Below are 5268 nucleotides of genomic sequence, written 5' to 3' on the forward strand. Positions count from 1 at the left end.
CTAAACGGAACCAACACACTGTAGATCAGTTTTTAAAAAGCGGGTCTTCTCTGTCTTAAACGTATTCTTACTGATAATGCTTATCTGCAAGTATAGGGCAGGAAATGGCTGTTTCTATATTCTCCAAAGAAAGGGTTTCTTAACTTCTTCAAACACACATAAGTTTAACTTTGGATGTTGAATGGACACGTTGACAACCATTCTGCTAGATAGCTTCGTTTTTGTTTTAGAGCCGGATATTTCTCATTACAGACTGTACTCCCATGCACTCCGGAATGTCCAAACGCAGCTTTTAAAAGAAACGTGTTTCTAACTTGCTGAATCTAAACATCGATGCAACTTCCTAAAAGGAACCAACACACAGCAGATCCTTTTTTAAGAAGCAGGTCTCATGTGTTTTATACACATTCTTACTGCTCACTCTTATATGCCACTATAGGGCTGGAAATGACAGTTTCTACATTGTCCAAAAAAAGGGTTTCTAAACTGCTGCAAGCACACATCGGTTTAACTCTGGAAGTTGAATGCACACGTTGATAACCATTCTGCTATATAGCTCAATTTTTTTATTAGAGCCTGATATTTCTCATTACAGCCTGTACTCCCATCCACTCTGGAATGTCCAAACGCAGCTTTTAGAAGAATCATGTTACTAACTTGCTGATTCTAAAGATAAATGCAACTTCCTAAAACGAACCCACACACAGCAGATCAGTCTGTAAGAAGCGGGTCCTCTGTGTTTTAAACACATTCTTACTGCTAACTCTTATATGCCACTATAGGGGTGGAAATGAATGTTTCTAAGTCCTCCAAAGAAAGGGGTTCTGAACTGCTGCAAACACACATCAGTTTAACTCTGGAGGTTGAATGCACACATGACAACCATTCTGTTAGATACCCCCTTTTTTGGTTTAGAGCCAGATATTTTGCATTATACCCTGTACTACCATCCACTTTGGAATGTCCTAACGCAGCTATTAGAAGAAACGTGTTTCTAACTCGCTGAATCTAAACATACATGAAACTTCCTGCAAGGAACCAACACACAGCAGATCAGTTTGTTGGAAGCGGGTATTCTGTGTTTTAAACGCATTCATACTGCTAACTCTTGTATGACACTATAGGGCTGTAAATCACTGCATCTATATTCTCCAAAGAACGGGTTTCTTAACTGCTGCAAACACACTTCAGTTTAATTCTGGAAGCTGAATGCAGACGTTGACAAACATTCTGCAGGATAGCTCCATTTCTGTTTTATAACCACATATTTCTCATTACAGCCTGTACTCCCATCCACTCTGGAATGTACAAAGGCAGCTTTTACAATAAACCTGTTTTAACTCGCTGAATCTAAACATAGATGCAACTTCCTACATGGAACCTTAATATAGCAGATCAGTTTGTAAGAAGCGGGTCTTCCATGTCTTAAACGCATTCTTACTGCTAACTCTTATATGCAACTATCGGGCTGGAAATTACTGTTTCTACATCCTCCAAAGAAAGGGTTTCTGAAGTTCTGCAAACAAACATCAGTTTAACTCTGGAAGATAAAAACACTATTCTGCTAAATAGGTCCGTTTTTGTTTTACAGCCAGGTATTTCTCATTACAGCTGGTCCTCCCATTCAATCTGGAATGTCCAAACGCAGCTTTTAGAAGAAACGTGTTTTGTAACTCGCTGAATCTAAACATAGATGCAGTTTCCTAAAAGGAACCAACCCAGAGCAGATGAGTTTCTACGAAGCGGTCTTCTGTGTTTTAAACACATTCTTACTGCTAACTCTTGTATGCCACTGTAGGGCTGGAAATGACTGTACATTCTCCAAAGAAAGGGTTTCTGAACTGCTACAAACATATATCAGTTTAACTTTGTAAGTTGAATGCACACATTGACAACCATTCTGCTACATAGCACCGTTTTTGTTTTTGAGCCAAATAATTCTCATTACAGCATTTACTCCCATTCACTCTGGAATGTCCAAACGCAGCTTGAGAAGAAACGTGTTTCTAACTCTCTCAATCTAAAAATAGATGCAGCTTCCTAAAAGGAACCAAGGAACAGCAGATGAGTTTGTGCAAAGCTGGTCTTCCGTGTTTTAAAAGCATTCTTACTGCTAACTCTTGTATGCCTCTACGCGGCTGGAAATGAGAGTTTCTACATTGCCCAAAGAAAGGGTTTCTGAACTGCTGCAAACAAATATCAGTTTAACTCTGCAAGTTCAATGCACACCTTGGCAGCCATTCTGCTAGATAGTTCCGTTTTTGTTTCAGCGTCTGATATTTCTCATTACAGCCTCTACTCCCATCCACTCTAGAATGTCCAAACATGGTTTTCAGAAAAAACGTGTTTCTAACTCGCTGAATCTAAACATCGATGCAACTTCCAACACGGAATCTTCACACAGCACGTCAGTTTGTAGGAAGCAGGTCTTTTGTGTTTTGAACGCATTCTGATTGCTAAATCTTATATGCCATTACAGGGCTGGAAATGACTGTTTCTACATTCTCCAAAGAAATGGTTTCTAAACTGCTGCAAACACAAATCAGTTTAACTCTGGAATTTGAATGCACACGTTGACAACCATTCTGCTACATAGCTCCGTTTTTTTTTTTTTTTTTGAGCCAGATATTTCTCATTACAAACTGTACTCCCACCCACTCTGGAATGTCCAAACGCAGCTTGTAGAGGAAAGGTGTTTGTAAGTTCCTGAATCTAAACATAGATGCAACTTCCTAAACGGAACCAACACTCTGCAGATCAGTTTGTAAAAATCGGGTCTTCTCTGTTTTAAACGCATTCTTACTAATAACGCTTATCTGCAAGTATAGGGCAGGAAATGGCTGTTTGTGTATTGTCCAAGGAAAGGGTTTCTTAACTTCTGCAAACACACATAAGTTTATCTCTGGATGTTGAATGGACACGTTGACAACCATTCTGCTAGATAGCTTGGTTTTTGTTTTAGAGCCAGATATTTCTCCTTACAGCCTGTAGTCCCATCCACTCTGGAATGTCCAAAGGCAGCTTTTAGAAGAAAACTGTTTTAACTCGCTGAATCTAAACATAGATGCAACTTCCTACAAGCAACCTTCATAAAGCAGATCAGTTTGTAAGAAGCGGGTCTTCTGTGTCTTAAACGCTTTCTTTCTGCTAACTCTTATATGCAAGTGTCAGGCTAGAAATGAATGTTTCTACATCCTCCAAAGAAAGGGTTTCTGAAGCGCTGCAAACAAACATCAGTTTAACTCTGGAAGATAAAAACACTATTCTGCTAAATAGGTCGGTTTTTGTTTTAGAGCCAGATATTTCTCATTAGATCCTGTAATCCCTCTCACTCTGGAATGTCAAAACGCAGCTTTTAGAAGAAACGTGTTTTCTAACTCGCTGAACCTAAACATAGGTGCAGCTTCCTAAAAGGAACCAACCCAGAGCAGATAAGTTTGGAGGAAGCGGTCTTCTGTGTTTTAAACACATTCTTACTGCTAATTCTTGTATGCCACTGTAGGACTGGAAATGACTGTACATTCTCCAAAGAAAGGGTTTATGATCTGCTGCAAACACACATCAGTTTAACTTTGTAAGTTTAATGCACACATTAACAACCATTCTGCTAGATAGCACCGTTTTTTTTTTGAGCGAAATAATTCTCATTACAGCATTTACTCCCATTCACTCTCGAATGTCCAAACGCAGCTTTGAGAAGAAACGTGTTTCTAACTCGCTGAATCTAAACATAGATGCAGCTTCCTAAAATGAACCAAGGCACAGCACATGAGTTTATGCGAAGCTGGTCTTCCGTGTTTTAAAAGCATTCTTACTACTAAACCTTGTATGCCTCTATGGGGCTGGAAATGAGAGTTTCTACATTCTCCAAAGAAAGGGTTTCTGAACTGCTGTAAACAAACATCAGTTTAACTCTGCAAGTTCAATGCACACGTTGACAGCCATTCTGCTAGAAAGCTCCGTTTTTGTTTCAGAGCCTGATATTTCTCTTTACAGCCTCTACTCCCATCCACTCTGGAATGTCCAAACGCAACTTTGAGAAGAAAAGTGTTTCTAACTCGCTGAATCTAAACATAGATGCAACTTCCAACACGGAACCTTCACACAGCACGTCAGTTTGTAGGAAGCAGGTCTTTTGTGTTTTAAATGCATTCAGACTGTAAATCTTATATGCCATTAAAGGGATGAAAATGACTGTTTCTACATTCTCCAATGAAATGGTTTCTGAACTGCTACAAAGACACATCAGTTTAACTCTGGAATTTGAATGCACATGTTGACAACCATTCTGCTATGTAGCTTTGTTTTTGCTTTTGAGCCAGATAGTTCTCATTACAAACGGTAGTACCATCCACTCTGGAATGTCCAAACACAGCTTGTAGAAGAAAGGTGTTTCTAACTTCCTGAATCTAAACAGAGATGCAACTTCCTAAACGGAACCAACGCACTGCAGAGCAGTTTGTAAAAAGCGGGTCTTCTCTGTTTTAAACACATTCTTACTGATCACGCTTATCTGCAAGTATAGCACAGGAAGTGGCTGTTTCCATATTCTCCAAAGAAAGGGTTTCTTAACTACTGCAAACACACATAAGTTTAACTCTGGATGTTGAATGGACACGTTGACAACCATTCTGCTAGATAGCTTGGTTTTTGTTTTAGAGCCAGATATTTATCATTACAGACTGTACTCCCATCCACTCCAGAATGTCCAAACGCAGCTTTTAGAAGAAACGTGTTTCTAACTTGCTGAATCCACACATCGATGCAAATTCCTAAAAGGAACCAAAACACAGCAGATCCTTTTTTAAGAAGCAGGTCTCATGTGTTTTATATGCATTCTTACTGCTCACTGTTATATGCCACTATAGGGTTGGAAATAACTGTTTCTACATTCTCCAAAAAAAGGGTTTCTAAACTGCTGCAAGCACACATCGGTTTAACTCTGGAAGTTGAATGCACACGTTGATAACAATTCTGCTAGATAGCTCCCTTTTTTTATTAGCGCCTGAAATTTCTCCTTACAGCCTGTACTCCCATCCACTCTGGAATGTCCAAACGCAGCTTTTAGAAGAATCGTGTTTCTAACTTGCTGATTCTAAAGATAGATGCAACTTCCTAAAACGAACCCACACACAGCAGATCACTCTGTAAGAAGCGGGTCCTCTGTGTTTTAAACACATTCTTACTGCTAACTCTTATATGCCAGTATAGGGGTGGAAATGAAAGTTTCTACATCCTCCAAAGAAAGGGTTTCTGAACTGCTGCAAA

Source organism: Saimiri boliviensis, chromosome 8 (assembly GCF_048565385.1).
Source record: "Saimiri boliviensis isolate mSaiBol1 chromosome 8, mSaiBol1.pri, whole genome shotgun sequence".
NCBI classification, from domain to species: domain Eukaryota; kingdom Metazoa; phylum Chordata; class Mammalia; order Primates; family Cebidae; genus Saimiri; species Saimiri boliviensis.